This window comes from Lynx canadensis, chromosome X (genome assembly GCF_007474595.2).
Source record: "Lynx canadensis isolate LIC74 chromosome X, mLynCan4.pri.v2, whole genome shotgun sequence".
NCBI lineage: Eukaryota > Metazoa > Chordata > Mammalia > Carnivora > Felidae > Lynx > Lynx canadensis.
Genome location: NC_044321.2, coordinates 50,584,865 through 50,603,044, shown reverse-complemented (window position 1 = coordinate 50,603,044; position 18,180 = coordinate 50,584,865).

Here is an 18,180-nt window from a genome sequence, read left to right as displayed (position 1 = left end):
CAAGTGCCCACCTCAATATTCATCACCCATCTATCCCCCACCCACCCAGAAAGATAAATCAATGAATCTATCCCATTGACAATTGCACCAAAGATACTTTGTAAGATACTTAGAAATCAGCCCAACCAAAGAGGTACAAGATGTGTACTCTGAAAACTTATGAAGGAAATGGGAGAGGACACAAAGAAATGGGAAAACATCCCATGTCCATGGTTTGGAAGTACAAACATTGTTAAAATGTCTATACTACTCAAAGCAATCTACACATTTAATGCAAACCCTATCAAAATACCACTGACATCTTTCACAGAACAAATGATCCTAAAATTTGTATGGAATTACAAAAGAACCCAAGTAGCGAAAGCAATCCTGAAAAAGTAAAGCAAAGCCGGAGGCATCATTTTGAACATATTCCAAAGAGCACTTAAAAGAAACAAACAAACAAAAAAAAGAAAACGAAAGAAAAAAAAGAACCCTAATGGTTTATTGTGACCCTACTGACTTATTCCAAGCATGCTTGCTTTTATTTTGTCTTTGTGCTTATAGTTCAGCACGAATAGAATAAAATCAAATGTTTCCACTCAGATATTTAGGATAAGTGAAGAAAAACATGAAAGCAGAATGTGTTGTCATGAAGTTTCAATGTTTCTTTATGACATTTCCTAATCAGAAGTGTTTCAAAATATTCAAACTCCTCACTTATAGGTGATACTTAATAGAATTTGACAAAATGCAGGAACCACAAATGGCAGGCTGTCTTTCAAGCGAATTTAGATATTTCTGTATTTGTGTCAGATATCAGATACCTGTTCAGAGATCACACAGACTTACTCAAACCTCAACCTCTGAAAGGCTTCCCACTTTAGTCATATATGTTATTATAATGTCTATATAGCCAAAGAAATAAAAACAAAGAGTGATGTGCCCCTATGTGTTTAATACAATCCAAAGACAGGTATCACGCTGCAAAGCAATCAGGTTAGATGTTAAATAGAGTATAGAATGTAAAACCCCGATGCACTTCAATACAGGTGGTGCTGGAAAGAGCCCCACTCACTTTGGTGGCAAAAAGAGACTGAGATCAGGGGTTGGAGTCAGGACTGACTGGTCTGTCCTCAGACAGTGACAAGAAACTCTAGGCGAGCTCCCACTCTGGTGGTGTGCTACGACACAGCAATTCGTTTTTGATGTTGGGGAAGAAAGGTTGTCCTTCTGTTACTGAGAATTCAGTGCTTGGCAGGATTGCGTTGGCCCAGATGGTCACTTCCTGCTCTCTACCAACCTCCTGGAATGCCTGCGCTTCCTACATTCTGAGATACTAACGGTTTATCCACACAAAGTCCATGCCTTGAAGAAGTGAGGATAGAAAAAATAAACTGCATAACTAAAAGTCAGAGCCCATTTCCACGGACTTGGGTTTCAGCCAGGAGCCAGACAAGAGCCCCTAAATCAGCACTGCTCTATCGCTGAAGGAAATGAGTGGAAAATAGTGATAGCCCTTTTGCACACAGGGCTCCTAAGTGTAGCTAATGGATGTTCCCCTTAGACCTGGCCCACTGATGTTGGTGATGGCACCAACCTTGCCCAGGGAAAAGTGCTGGTGACTTCATTTGAAGCTTTATACCATTTTCATCGGAGATGAAGACATTTGGCCCTCCGTGCATCCCTTCAGATTCCCTTGCTCTTTTTATTAGGGGATGAGGATTTTATTAGGGGACATTCACAGACATTATCTGGGAGAATTTTCTGATGTAAATCATGGAGTTGTGACTAGTTCCCAGTAATCTTGGATAGCCTGGGCAATATGAGTTCATGGAGCTCCTCTACAAGACCTACCTTGGCAAAAGATGTCATAGGGCATTGGAAACTGTTCAGTGCAAGAGGGTTCCATGTGTACAGGGTCAGATGATGTTGGGAAGGATCCTATCTCATTTCTGGAGCAAGGGCCTAGGGTCAAATTCAGGAGCTACAGGGCCGTCCCTCAGACAGCGCCCAGTCCTTCCCGGGGAGCCTGCACTCACACCGTGTGCATCACATAACAATTATTTTCTGATATGGAAAAGGAAAGGTAGACCTCCTGCCAGTAAGAACTCTCTGTTTGGCTGGTTTCTGTTGGCATGGGACCATTGCCCTTCTCTCTATCCACCCTTTTCAGGAAAGCCTGAGCTCCCTACCTCCTGAGACACTCAGCATTCCTGCATGTAAAGTCCATTCACCGAGCAGGTTAGGGCACAAAGATACTCAAAGACTAAAATACCAGAGCCCAGATCTGCCGACTTTCCAGGGGCAAGAGCCTACCTTGTGAGTCACAACTGCCTCTGTCCACAGATGGGAAGGGCTTGAAATCTGGCGATAGCTCGACACATTCCTGACCTTATTGATGTTGGGGTGCTTGATGTTACCCACAGGACTCCCTGGTATATCTAGTGGATGTTCCATTTCTCTTCAGGCCACAGGTCTTTTTTACTCCTTGGACAACAAACTTGCCCAGGGAATTGTGCTAGTAACGTTATCTACAGTTTCATTCTGTTCTCATCGGAGATGAAGCACTTTAGCCCTCAGTGTATCCTCTTCAATTCCCTTACACTTATGCTAACCGTGTGTTCACTGGAAGACATTCCATGCCGGAGTCTGGCAGCCTTTTTCTCCAATTTTATTTGTGGAGTCTTGCCAAATTCCCATCAATTTGGAAGAGCTTGAGGAACAAGTGCCCTTGGGGTGTCTGCCAGATCTAACTTGGAAGAAGAGGTATTGGGGACTTGAATGTGTTAAGCACAAGAGGATTGCTTGTGGGTAGGGGCAGGTGGTATTGGGAGACAGTTGGCCTCACTTCTTTGGCAAAAGCTGATGGAGTTGTGGCCTTCAGGGCCACAGCCAGTAGTAAAAATAAAAGTCATACAGATAGGGTTGATTATGATTTTTTTAATATAATTTATTGTCAAATTGGCTTACATACAACACCCAGCGCTCATCCCAACAAGTGTCCTCCTCAATGCACATCACCCATTTTCCCTCTCCCCCACCCCCCCCATTCACCCTCAGTTTGTTCTCTGTATTTAAGGGTCTCTTGTGGTTTGCCTCCTTCCCTCTCTGTTTGTAACTATTGTTTCCCCTTCCCTTCCCCCATGGTCTTCTGTTAAGCTTCTCAAGAACCATGTATGAGTGAAAACATATGATATCTGTCCTTCTCTGACTGACATGTCACTCAGCATAATACCTTCCAGTTCCATCCACGTTGCTGCAAATGGTATGATTCCATGCTTTCTCATTGCAGATAGGGCCGATTAACTCCCAGTGAGCATACATGAAGGTTGTTTTCTACCCCCAAAACAACTGATTTCTGATATCAAGGAAAACATGCTGCCCTCCTAGAAACTTGGGGCATCGAAGTCTGATGTTTGTGCAGTGACTACTACTATGCTCTCTGCCCCCACCATAGACTGCCTGAACATCCTGCTTTCTGAGACTCTAAGGGATCCTGCATGCCCAGTCGTTTTGCCATCAGGTGAAGGTAGAAAGAAACAACTCAAAAAACTAAACAAAATCAGAACCCAGTCCCACAGACGTGGGCATCAGCCCGTATTGAGACTCTGTGCTCCAAGTCACCACTGCTTTTACTGATATGCCCCGATTCGAGAGACCCCCCCCCGAAAACTGTTGCATCCACGCGACTCCTGAAACAGAATGCTACGGGCACCAGTGACAGTTGCAACAAAGTTTATTACAATGAGAGGCAAGGCCGACCGATCGGGACCAACACTCTTGATAAGAGTGTGGCCCCGAACAGCCGGGGTACAGAGTTTTTAAAGCCGATCACATCGTTTTATCATTATCTGGGAACAGAACAGATAAACAGTTTCCAGATGAGTTAGAAACAGTTGCCAGATGAGTCAGAAACAGTTATCGAATGAAGTGATTATTTTAGACTTTCTGCCGCTTAAGTTGCAACCAGTGGATCTCCTTGACCTTGTCTCTGATGCTCTTTTTTGAGGTTTTGTTTCCTTCATTGGTAAAGCCTGATTCACAAGAGTATGAAGTATGATTTACAAGAATAAAAGCAAGGTTGTTATCTTTTGACCTTCAGTGTCAGAACAAAGTTGTTATCTTTCAAGCTAAGCGTTAGCCCTACAGTACAATTAACCCTTACAAAACAAACCACCAGAGTCCAGAATCAAAGCCAAATGGCAAGGGTCGTTTATTGCAGGTTCGAACCCGGTCCTCCGTGCACTCGTTGCCGGTGACGCTAAGAGGCCCCGAGTAAGGATCTTACAGCTTCTTTTATAGACAGGCACAAACAAGTTAGGGATATTTTTTAGAGCTTACAGAGCTGTTGTTGGTTAACATTTAAATTTGAACGCTCAGCAGAACTTGATGGGTTCCCCCCTTTATTTCAAACCATTCAGCAGAACTTGATTGGTTCCTGCCTTTATGTCAGACTACAACCGGGCACGCCCTGGCTGGTTTCGGGAACGGGGAGGGGGGGGAGGTCTTTTCTTTGCAGTTGTGAGTACACCTGGTAATTTTTCTCTTAGTCTCTCATTACCCACTGACAGGAAATGCTGCAAAGCTGGCAAGAGTCCCGGGCCCTCCTACACTGTTTGAGGTCAAATGTAGGGTTTTTATGCTACATTGGGGCTCCCAGGTGTAGCTAAAATATGTTCCTTTTCACTATAGCCCACAGGTTTTCCATAGACATAGGACACCCAGCTTCCCTGGGGAATCGTGCAAGTAACTTCATTCACAGCTTTATTCCATTATCATCTGAGACAAAGAATTTGGACCCAAGTGCATCCCTTCCAACTCCCCTGGTCTCTTTCTAACCAGGTTTTCCAGTGAGGGAGAGTCTGAGCCTGGAAGTATTTCTCTCTGACTTTAATGTGGAGTCCTGCTAAGTTCACCTACATCGAGGAGAACATGGGCAATGGGTCTCACCCGTGAGACCTATCTTGGCAACAGAAGGCAAAAAGCATGGGGAAGGCACAAGTGTTATTAGGAGGGAGCCATCCTTACTTCTGTGCAAGGGGAGATGGAGATCAGAGGTCAGAGTCAGGAACCATGTGGCTTTGACTCAGAGAGTGCCTAGCATTCACAAGCAGCTAACACATGGTGATTCCTAAGGACATATTGCCCTCCTTTCCCGAGACCTGTGTGCTTGGTATGCTTCTGTTGGCCTGGGGGTGGGGGGTTGGTTACCCTGATCCCACTGGTCCCTGTGACATTCCTGCAATCTGAAAAGATCAAAGTTGGAGCATGAACATTGTTCTTCCCCAGATGGTCAGGGAAGAGAGTCCATTCAAGGACTCTGGGGCCAGAACCCAATTCCACAGACATGGCTGCCAGCCAGCAGAAAGAAGCCAACATTATGTTAGATCACGAGTGCCTCTGCCCACTGGTTGGAAGTGTAAAGCAAGAGCCAGAAGACTTCCTGCCCTATCAAGATCAGGATACAGTGTTCTTGGGGCTTGTGCTTCCTTTCATCCCAACCCCAAAGGTGTTCCCTTCTTACTCTCAGGACACCAAGCTTGCCCAGGAAATAGTGCTCATGTCAGCAGTCCCAGCTTCATTCCATTTTCATCTGAGGTGAACAACTTTGGCCCTCAGTGTTTATTCTGATTTAATAATAATAATAATGTTATTATTATTAATATTATTATTATTTGCTATTATTAAATCAGCAGAAACCTTATTGTTGTTGTTGTTGTTGTTGTTAACCAGTTCTTCCCTGTGGGGCTTTGGGAGGCAAGCCTCTCCTCCGATTTTAATTGTCAAGTCTTTTATAGCAAGTTCCCTGATTTGGGGATAGCTTGGACAATGGGTGCCTCATCGGCTTCCCTGCCAAACTTACATTGGCAACAGGAAGCAGGAGCCCTAGGGTGTTGGAAAGCATTAAGCACAAGAGGTTTGCCTGTAGACAAAGGGTGGTGTTGAAAGCAGCCTGCCTTACTTCTAGGGCAAAGCGAATATAACAGCAGTAAGGAGTCAGGGGCAATGCAGCTGTCACCTAGACAGCAATCTCCCAGTAATTGGCAAGCAAGCTCCCACTCCCTTTCTGTGACAATCTGGACAAATCTGTTTCTGATATTGTTACGGAACCAGGCTGGAGCGCTGGCGGAAAAACCAAGCGGCGCTCGGAGATCTTGGTGGATCGGAGATTTAACACCGGCGGGCTCAGAGGAGACCGTTTCTCCAAAGATCTGAGCGCCGAATGCAAGTGGGAAGGGTAATTTATAGCTGTCAGCTTCCATATCTGTGGGGGTTCCTGCGCACGTGGCAAACAGGGCAAGAAGAACCTGGAAGAGGGGTCTCTAAGGTAGAGACCAGAGCTTGTTTTAGTCCATTGGCCATCTTATGGTGTAAAACTTTATTCATTTTCCCAACAGTATCACTGAGGAAACATTGTCATCTTCTTACTGAGAAGATGGTGCTTGGCAGGCTGTGGTTGGCATGACAATGGTCACCCTGCTGAGACCTTCCCCCCCCCTGCTGCCTGAAATGCCTGCATTTTGCCTATGCACATTGCAATCCCTGAGCTGGTCTGCCAAGAAAAAGATCAATCATAGTGTACAAGACCAGAGCCCCGTTCCACACACTTAAGTGTTAGCTGTGAGCCAACACCACCATCACCTAATTACCACTGCCTCTATCCATTGAAGGAAAGGGCTGGAAAAAAGGTGATGGCCAAAAGACTCCTTGACTTATCTGAGGTAAGAATGTACATAGCTTGCAGACAAGGCTCTCAGATTTAGCGTGATAAAGTTTTGGGGGATGATGGTGGGGTTTGTGGGGTTCAGAGCTGATGGCCAGGAAAGAATTCTTGAGGAATTCTTTGGTGACAAAAAGGTGATTTTATTAAAGCAGTGGGACAGGACCTGTGAGCAGGAAATGCTGCCTGCACTGGGGTTGTGAAGAGTGACTGGTTATATACTTTGTGCTTTGGGAAGGTAAAGTCCAAAGGGAAGTTTCCAAGGAGGATTTTATATGCTAAAGACTCACAGATCACTGGAGGCATAGCTATTGTCAAGCTAAGGTTGTTTTTCCCCTCTAGCAAAGCATCAACATTAAGACAGTAAGGAGTTCCTGGAGAAACATTTTACTCTGCCAGCCTCAAATATTTGTCAATTAGCTGCAGCTTACAGGGAAATTCAAATTTAATTTTTTTAATGTTTATTTTTTGAGTGAGAGAGAGAGAGAGAGAGAGAGAGAATGAGTGGGGGAGGGGCAGAGAGAGAGAGGGAGACACAGAATCTGAAGCAGGCCCCCAGGCTCTGAGCTGTCATCCCAGAGCCCCACATGGGGCTGGAACTCAGGAACTGTGAGATCATGACCTGAGCTCAAGTCACGAGTCAGCCGCTTAACCCACTGAGCTACCCAGGCGCCCCATCCCTTGCTGTTTTTCTAACTATATCTTGGTTCCCACCAGGCACATTGGGCCTGTCAAGAACTCAGTGAAAAACCAGGGATTATAGGAAAACTCCCATGCTCCCTGCTCCCATGCTACCTGAAAGCAATCAGCTTCTGATATACAAAAGGATCCATTGACCTGTCACTGATGACTTGGTGCTCGAAAGGCTGGAGTTGGCATGGTAATAGTTATGATGAGGGAGCATGAGGCAGGCTGAGGGGTAAAGTGCAAGCTGGCATCCCCTGCCACCCCGGGGGGGGGGGTGACATCCCTTGGACACTTCTGGTTACCCAAGAACAAAGGAAAAGGGGCTTAAGTCCTTGCCGTGGTAATGTGAGAAACAAAAGCGAATGAAAAATTAAATTCCCTTGCTGCATATAGCCCATTGACAAGTCCTTGAAACCAGCAGAGTGACCTCCCTCTAGGAGCTCAGCTGCCTGGATAATGGCACTTTGCTGGGGGCAAAAGAGAACTTTAGCTTAACATTACCCAAACCTCATGGACCCTGTAAGTCAACTTCCTTTATCTCAACTGCCCCAAGATATATACTGGCAATCATACTCCAAGCCTCTGATATACATCTAAAAGGTCTCATGACTGAAGTTTTATTAAAAGGTAATAAATGGTGTTTCCCTAGAAACAGCTAGCCCCTCAATGTGCTGGAAACCTTGCTTCCAAAATTCCTGAGAGACTCACTCTATCCCTGACCTCCTGCGAACCTGAGGGTGTAAAATGGTGAGCGACCCACCAGGACCCCAGTGCAGCTCTTCCATGCGTTAATAAAATTACCTTTTTGCACCAAAGATGTCTTCAAGAATTCTTTCTTGGTCGTCGGCTCTGGATCACCCCACCGTCATTCCAAAACGTCATCGTTTTGGTGTCCAAATGTGGGGCTTCGAGTCTTTTCATCTGGACTCTGTGCTTCGGTGCAAATATTGTGGGTATGCTTTCTCTTTCCTCCTTTCCCCTCATTTCAGGGGATTTTTGAGGAGTATGGTCTTATTGGAACACTTTCATGTGGATTGCTCAGACTGCAATCCTCTAGCCTGTGGCTACTCTACCGGGAGGAGAAAGCCTGCTTTTTGGTTGGAAGATAGAACCTTGGCCAGAATGGTAGTAAGATCTAGAAACTTGATGCCCTCTCTTTATTCCTGTCCTTATATAAAGTTGTCTGTCTTGGGCAGGGGACATTCACCTAAGTGACTAGCATGGCTGCCAATCCTAAGACTCCCGTGTGAAGTTCCCTCCTCATTGGTCTAACGTGATCCCCTCCACATCTCTGGTCTAGCCCCTTCTGGCCACGAGACCTCCATGAGAGCTGGCGGAAACCAGTACCCCACTGAATTAAAACCCAACTGGGCGCCATTTCCTAGGGAAGTTGGCTATAAAGACTATATGGGTTGGAATGTCGCTTAGATCATGACGGATTTCTGTCTTTACTGTTTTCTATCAATGTCCTCTACTAACTACTACTTACAATTGGGGAATTCCCCATTGTCAAACTTTTCTAGTGTTTTCCACGGGTTCAAAATGGCAGTTTCTTCTCTGCCTTCTCAGCAAGGCAGACTCAGGTCCATATGTCGGGCACTCATCTGTACTCTAGAATGCAACAGGGAAGCGGGGGGATGCTAGCATCCCTCCTTCAGGAGCCCTTAGTCAGCTGGTTGGTGGTCATAGCGATTTTGTTTGAGGGATGCCTCGGGTCACGTTGACACCTCAGGAACCTCTGACATATCCTGTGCATTGGGACGCTACTGGGGAGTCGGGATGGATTCTAGGGGTAGTGGACCTTCTCTCTCTCTCCTTTTATCTCTAGGTGGAACATGGGAGCTCCTGTTTGGTCCCCAAGGATTCTCCCTTGGGATGCCTTCTTAACCCACCGGAAACAATTTGGATTGCAAAATGTAGAAAGGACTGATCCTGTAACAGTGCCTGACCTTAGTAAACAGGGGAAATGGACAGAGGTTACCCTAGGTCCAGGCCTTCACGGCTACCCGGACCCAGGGGCCTCTTAAAGAATGTGTTTGGTCAGTAACCAGGCCAGTAAGCTCCCTCTTGATATATTGGATGACCGATGTCTAGACAGGCCTCCTGATACAACTCGGTCGCTGAAGGAAACACAGGCCATCCCTGAAAAGGGGACACTGACTCTTTCTCTCTGTTACTCTGCCTAATAGATGTGAGGGCCTCTCCCTCATTCATTTCCTGTGTTAAGGGCTATAAATGGAGCCAACTGTGCTTAGTCTACTTCAAGACAGGGACTTTAAGGAATATTCCCAAACAGCTGCCAAGATTCCACTTGTTTTGGGGAAATTCCCTGTCTTCTCCGGCCTGACGTGAACTGCCTAATTCCACTTTGGTGGAACAAAAGACATGGCGTCTGCTCCTCTGTCCCAGCTGACAAGGTTAGAACTGGGAAATTTTCCTTCTCTGCCTTCTGCCGGCACCTCACCTCTTCTGCCTTCCCCTTCCCCTTCCCCTCCTCCTGTTTCTGCACAACGGTGGGTGTGGCACACATAACTGGTTCCTACACCATCCTCAGTGCCTCAGGCACCTTTGGCTCCTCTTCCCACCCTAAATGTCAAGGAGCAAAGAGCACCCCGTTGGCCCACCCACTTCAGAACCCACTGGCGCCCCAGGTAAAAACTGATAATGGGAAACAAATGGATTGTCTTTTAAGTGGACTAGGAGAAACAATTTGGTGCTTTATGCACCACTTAAGCTAATTTAAGTTTGTTGTTTTAATTAAGATAGACCTGTCTTTAGAGTTATCAGCATTAAATTTGAAACTTTTATTCTACCAAGGTTTACTAAAGGTCAAGTGAGCTCATTTTATCTCAGTTGCAATCTGTTAGCAAAACGAGGACTTGATATAATGGTTAATTTTGACTGTCTCAAAGTGATCATGGGTAATTGTTAAGATAGCTTTCAAAGTCTTTGGTAACCTGAAACTTTAAAGTTTTGCTTTAAAGTTTGCGTGACCAATGAGATGACATTTATGGGACATCTAGGTCTTTTCCAAATAGAATGCAATGCAAAGCTTTGATTACTGAACATAGGTTTGTGCTTTTAACTTCTTACTGCAGAGAAACTAGGGCTATTGGGGTCTATTGGAAAACATGCTTTGTGCTTAACTGATTCATGAATTTTCCCTCTAAAGATTTCTGGTGTAAACAGTTACCAAGTGGTTACTAAGTTTTCATTGGAGACAAAGGTTTCTAGCAGTTAAAACTCTGCTAAGTGTAGTTAAGGCTGATGGAAATAAGGAAAGCAACTCTGTATGTAGGAAAGTAGGAGGTATGTAAGGAAGATATACGGAATGGGAATACATTTTTCGTTGAGGGTAAAAGAAAGTAATTTTGTGCTAAATCAGATAGGTTGTTTGGAGAGAAATGGCTTTGGACAAAATCTGAAGGCAAAGGAAAGTTGTAGAAGGTTTGTGAAAGGAAATCTTCAAAAAGGAATTCTATGCGAGGTAAGGATGGACTGAGGTTGCCATGGATGGATTTTAACACTACATGGGTGTAAGGTTAAAAGTCTGCTTTTCTCCCTTTTGGAAAGACAAAGTTTTCTTGGATTGTTGATCTGCTCTTGATAAGAAAATGTAAACAAAGTTTTCTTTTGTTTTGTTTTGTTTCCCTTTTGTCTGCCAGGAAAACCAAAGCTTTAGGTTTCATCTTTATCAAGTCTTTGATTACTTAAAGTTAAAACTTCTCAATGGTAAAGGAGCTAGGTTTTGCTAACAACTATATAATGCTACATACTTTATTTGCCTTTGGAATCTCTTTTGCCATCTTGGTTACATAAATAATTTAAAGTTTAAGATTTGTAACGATCTGTAATCCTATTTAGAATGTTCTCCATCACTTCCTAAGGTTTGAACAAACTTTCCCAAGATTTCAATTGTAAATGAAGTCTTTTTTGACCAATTAGGCCTTTTTATGTGGTATGCTAAGTTACTTGGAGAAGCATTGTCAAACAATGGTAAACCTTAGGTTCTATTGCTTGGGTAAATTCTGTAACCGCTCAGAGATACATGCAATTCCTAAAGTTTTAATTTTTTTCTGCTAAGGTCTTCCCTTGATATTCTGATTATCAAAGTGTTATGCGCCACAGAAATAACTGAATTCCCTTGTCAATTGCATCATAATGAACTCTCATCAGATATTTAACAATGTCCATTTCTGAGATTTCATCATTTATAATTGCTTTTATTCTCTCACAAAGCATAATCTTCTAGGAGATTCACAAAAAAAAAAAAAAAGGACTTTTAGGGCAAATAGAGGTTTTGAAGTCTTTCAGATTCAATTCTTACCCAGATGAGTAAGAATTTCAACAACTAAAAAGCTGCATTCAAACTGAACAAGAATTAGGAACATGGGACTAAATGAATTGAGGAAGATTATAGTTTTGTGATTCTTGTTGGAAATATTGCTGGTTCTCTCATGTTTGCTCTTCCAGATTAAGGAAACGTTCTCTTCAGATATCTATAATATACAGAGATGTCATCAAATATTCACTTGTAAACTGAAGCATTGAACTTTTCTCTCTACCTAAACCCTCTGAAATTCAAACACTCTCAGTGAGTATTCTTTCTTTCATGGCCATTGCAGTTATTTTCATAAGTGCAGTAAGAATCTTCTCCTTTTAACAGGACACCATTGGAAATACTCGTTATTTTACGAAGGCTTTGACTGGAATGTCCTATCTGAGAGAGAGACATGCATAGACTCAGAAATGACCCCACAGCTTTAAGGAACTGAGGTTGGCTTTATGAAACATGGAGCCAATAAAGCCCCTTGGAAATGTTGGCCGCATACCTTGCTTACAGAGTTCCCAGCAGCCTCACCAGATGAGTAAAGAATGTCATTTCCTGGCAGGTGCAGGAACCTCAGGATATCTTGGGGACCTCATGAAGAAGAATTCGCCCAATTCCACAGGTATTGCAGGCCCGTCTGACGGGAAGTAGTTGGCTTAGCTTCTGGCCTGGAGAGGCTACAGAAATTCAGCCTGAAGATTCCTGATAAAGGCTTCCAGCAAAGCAAACTTTAAAAGATCCTTCCTTATGATCAATTACTATTCTTGCTGAGCTTATGTAAAATAATTAGGACAAGTTTGGTAAGACTGGACATGTTTTACAAGTGAATTCATCTTGATTTGGCTATCTCTGGAAATGAGGGTTTTTAGAGAGAAAAATAATGCACATTTATGGATGCTAAATCCTAGTTGTCTTTAAATGTTTGCCTAAACTAGACAACTTGAAGTAAACTTGAGGGATCCTGTCACAATAGCACAGGTTACCCTGTGGGGATAGTAATAGGACCCCATGGGTATATTATTTAGACAACTGGAAAGTGGGATGGATTCCCCCAACAACTGTAGGCAAGGACTCTTATCACCGTAGACCTATCAAGAGATAAAGACGATAGTGCTTTATTATTTGCTTGAGTCTGGGTTAATTCATAAATCTCTAAGTATGCAAACCATGTCCAACCTAAACCTGATCTGACAGTTACTAGAAACCCACCCCATATAAACCCCAAAGACCTGGTTTGTTCAAGGTATGGGAAGTCTCATGCAACAGGGGACTTAACTCCAAAATGAAAGGGCCCTCACTGGGTCATATTATGTACTCCCACTGCAGTAAGTGAGAGGGGCATTCTTCATGGACTCCTGTATCTAAATAAAACCTGTACCCCCTTTACAGGAATTCAATGAGCAAAATAATGTGCCTTCTTATTCCCGGGAACCTGTGTAAGACCTCAAACCTCTATTATGATGGTTGTACCTTTCTTTTTCACTTTACTTCCCCAATTTATAATAACAGTTCCTTCTTACGACGGGCCATTCAGAGGATCACCACAGACATTTGAGTTACAAACTGGAAAGACCAATCTGACTCCTGCTGCCTTTCCCCACTCCCATCAGAGGATGCTTCAAGCCTGACATCTAAAAACCCCACTGGCAGCACTGGTAGACACTGGGTTGGTAATTTGCTCTAACAAAATGCTGTGTATACATCCCAGATTACCACAAAAATATTTCTGGATTTCTAACTGACATGAATACTTAACTTGGCGCTTTAAACAATCCCTCTATTACCCAGCAAAAAAAAAAAAAAAAAAAAAGAGAGAGAGAGAGAGAGCGAGAGAACTACAGGCCAATATCCCTGATGAATATGGATGCAAAAATTCTCAATAAGATACTAGCAAATCGAATTCAACAGCATATAAAAAGAATTATTCACCATGATCAAGTGGGATTCATTCCTGGGATGCAGGGCTGGTTCAACATCCGCAAATCACTCAACGTGATACATCACATTAATAAAAGAAAACATAAGAACCATATGATCCTGTCAATTGATGTAGAAAAAGCATTTGACAAAATTCAGCATCCTTTCTTAATAAAAACCCTCGAGAAAGTCGGGATAGAAGGAACATACTTAAACATCATAAAAGCCATTTATGAAAAGCCCACAACGAATATCATCCTCAATGGGGAAAAGCTGAGAGCTTTCCCCCTGAGATAAGGAATGCGAAAGGGATGTCCACTCTCACCGCTGTTGTTTAGCATAGTGTTGGAAGTGCTAGCATCAACAATCAGACAGCAAAAGGAAATCAAAGGCATCAAAGTTGGCAAAGATGAAGTCAAGCTTTCACTTTTTGCAGATGACATGATATTATACATGGAAAACCCGATAGACTCCACCACCATCTGCTAGAACTGATACATGAATTCTGCAAAGTCGCAGGATACAAAATCAATGTACAGAAATCAGTTGCATTCTTATACACTAATAATGAAGCAACAGAAAGACAAATAAAGAAACTGATCCCATTCACAATTGCACCAAGAAGCATAAAATACCTAGGAATAAACCTAACCAAAGATGTCAAAGATCTGTATGCTGAAAACTATAGAAAGCTTATGAAGGAAATTGAAGAAGATACAAAGAAATGGAAAAACATTCCGTGCTCATGGATTGGAAGAATAAATATGTTTAAAATGTCAATACTCCCCAAAGCTATGTACACATTCAATGCAACCCCAATCAAAATGGCACCAGCATTCTTCTCGAAGCTAGAACAAGCAATCCCAAAATTTGTATGGAACCACAAAAGACCCCAAATAGCCAAAGCAATATTGAAGAAGAAGACCAAAGTGGGAGACATCACAAACCCAGACTTTAGCTTCTACTACAAAACTGTAATCATCACGACAGCATGGTATTGGCATAAAAACAGACACATAGACCAATGGAATAGAGACTCCAGAATTGGACCCACAAAAGTATGGCCAACTTATCTTTGACAAAGCAAGAAAGAATATCTCATGGAAAAAAGACAGTCTCTTTAACAAATGGTGCTGGGAGAACTGGACAGCAACATGCAGAATGATGAAACTACACCACTTTCTTACACCACTCACAAAAATAAACTCAAAATGGATAAAGGACCTGAATGTGAGACAGGAAACCATCAAAACCCTAGAGGATAAAGTAGGAAAATACCTCTCTGACCTCAGCCGCAGCAATTTCTTACTCGCCACATCTCCAAAGGCAAGGGAATTAAAAGCAAAAATAAACTATTGGGACCTCATGAAGATAAAAAGCTTCTGCACTGCAAAGGAAACAATCAACAAAACTAAAAGGCAACCAACGGAATGGGAAAAGATATTTGCAAATGACATATCGGACAAAGGGCTAGTATCCAAAATCCACAAAGAACTCACCAAACTCCACACCTGAAAAACAAATAATCCAGTGAAGAAATGGGCAGAAATCATGAATAGACACTTCTCTAAAGAAGACATCCAGGTGGCCAACAGGCACATGAAAAGATGCTCGACGTCACTCCTCATCAAGGAAATACAAATCAAAACCACACTGAGATACCACCTCACGCCAGTCAGAGTGGCCAAAATGAACAAATCAGGAGACTATAGATGCTGGAGAGGATGTGGAGAAACGGGAACCCTCTTGCACTGTTGGTGGGAATGCAAATTGGTGCAGCCGCTCAGGAAAGCAGTGTGGCGGTTCCTCAAAAAGTTAAAAATAGACCTACCCTATGACCCAGCAATAGCACTGCTAGGAATTGACCCAAGGGATACAGGAGTGCTCATGCATAGGGGCACATGTACCCCAATGTTTATAGCAGCACTTTCAACAATAGCCAAATTATGGAAAGAGCCTAAATGTCCATCAACTGATGAATGGATAAAGAAACTGTGGTTTATATACACAATGGAATACTACTTGGCAATGAGAAAGAATGAAATATGGCCTTTTGGAGCAACGTGGATGGAACTGGAGAGTGTGATGCTAAGTGAAATAAGCCATACAGAGAAAGACAGATACCATATGGTTTCACTCTTATGTGGATCCTGAGAAACTTAACAGAAGACCGTGAGGGAGGGGAAGAAAAAAAAAAAAGGTTAGAGAGGGAGAGAGCCAAACCATAAGAGACTCTTAAAAACTGAGAACAAACTGAGGGTTGATGGGGGTGTGGGAGGGAGGGTAGGGTAGGTGATGGGCATTGAGGAGGGCACCTGTTGGGGATGAGCACTGGGTGTTGTATGGAAACCAATTTGACAATAAATTTCATATTAAAAAAAAATAAACGATCCCTCTCTCTCTCTTTCCTTTAGTGATTGACTAAACTCCTGGACTGGAGGATTTTTGTCAAGTAACCAAAGGACTTTTCTTGGGGCTTCTCTCTTGTTATTCTAATTACATTTTGCTGTTTTCTCCCATGCCTCTCTGCCTGGTGCCAAGACTCCATCACTACAATAACTTCAAGTCAACAGATGAGCCTTGCTACTCAAGAAGGCCCACCTTGGATTCGGTGGCCTTCACCTTTTGTAACTCTTCTATATGTTCTCCAGCAGACCAACAGTGACCTGTATAGGTAGGGAAAACTCTACGCCCCTACTCAGCAGAAAGAAGCTACAGAAGATGAGACCTTCCGTCTTCGTCAACCTTAAAGATTTAAGGGTCAACATTGCTCAGGGGGCATATGATGAGGGAGCATGAGTCCGGCTGAGGGGTAAAGCACAAGCTAGTCCCGCCCCCCACCCTGGCTGTGATCTGAGTATTATTCCTTGGACACTCTTAACTACCCAAGAACAAAGAAAAGGGGCTTAAGTGCTTGCCATGGTAATGTGGGAAACTAAGGCAAAGGAAAAATTAAATTCCCTTACTGCCTGTATCCCATTGACGAGTCCCTGAAACGGGCAGAGGGACCTCCCTGTAGGAGCCCAGCTGCCTCAATGATGACACTTTTCTAGGGGCAAAAGAGAACCTTAGCTTAACATTACCCCAACCTCGAGGACCCTGTAGCTCAACTTCTTTTATTTCAACTGCCCCAAGATATATGCTGGCAATCATACTCCAAGCTTATGGCCCCCCGATATACATCTAATGGGTCTCGTGACTGAGGTTTTATTAAATGGTAATAAATGGCATTTCGCTAGCAACAGCTAGCCCCTCAAGGTCCCAAAAACCTTGCTTCCAAAGTTCCTTAGAAACATACTCTATCCTGACCCCCTGCCAACCCGAGGGTATATAATAATGAGTTACCCGTCAGGACCCCAGTGCAGTTCTTCCCGCACATGGGTCCTGACCCCATGATTTAATAAAATCACCTTTTTTTGCACCAAAGATGTCTTCAAGAAATCTTTCTTGGTCGTCGGCTCTGGACCACCCCCACCATCAGCCCCAAACGTCATCAGTTCGACAGCAGAACTCCAACCACTGGCTGCTACAGATGCCTTCATTATGAAGAGCAGACAGTTCACCCATTTGCAGTCTTCTTCAGGACCTGCTATGTGCAGGAAACAGCCCATTCAAGGACTAGTGCACCAGAGCCACTTTCCAAATACCTGAGTGTAAGCCACAAGCCAGAACCTGATAACTATGAGTCATTACTGGCCTCAAAGGACAGGGCAAAAAAAGCCGGTGCCAGAAACTTTCCACCTCTTTCTGAAGGACACAGTGCAGGAGGTTTCCCTTGGTCCTCGCCCACACATTGTTCTTACTCCTGAGGCAATCATCTTGCCAGGAGATTGTGCTAGTCGCTTCATTTTTTGCTCTATCGCATTCTCTTCTGTTAAGACAGAGCTTTGGCCTTCTCCATATCCTTCTCCATCCTGTTGCTCTTTTCCAACAAAATTCTCCCTGTTGTCCATTCAGGGACAGTGTCCCAGAGCCATTTTTTTCTACTTTTAACTTGGGTGTCAGGCCATATTCTTGTCAGTCCAGGATACGTTGGGCCACAGAGTCCCTCAAAAATTGCCTTTCAGTACTATGTTGACAAAGGTAAGCCCAGGGCATTTCAAAGTGCCCAGCAGGAATGCACGTGTGTGGTCAGGGTCACTGATATTGGAGGGAGCTATCTTCACTCTGGGACAAGGGGACCGTGGGGCTAGACATTTCATTCTCAGCTTGATCCCATTCTCAGATGAAATGAAAACCTTTGGCCCTGTGTGTAGCCATTCCAATTCCCTGGCTGTACTGATAACTATGTCTTGGGTCCCGGGCAAGGGCAATGAGGCTGTCACCCACATAGTGAGTGCCCAGCCATTCCTAATGAGCTCTGACTCTGGTCTGTGCTAACCAAGAGCAATCAGTTTCTGATATCCCAAAGGAAAGATTGCCTTCCTGGGAGTACTTGGTGTATGGCTGGCTGATATAAGAAATGATGGTTAGCCAACTTGTTTCCCTCCCTGGCCATTAAAGATACTTTCACTTTGAAGAGGAGTTGGTTCACCCAGGTGCA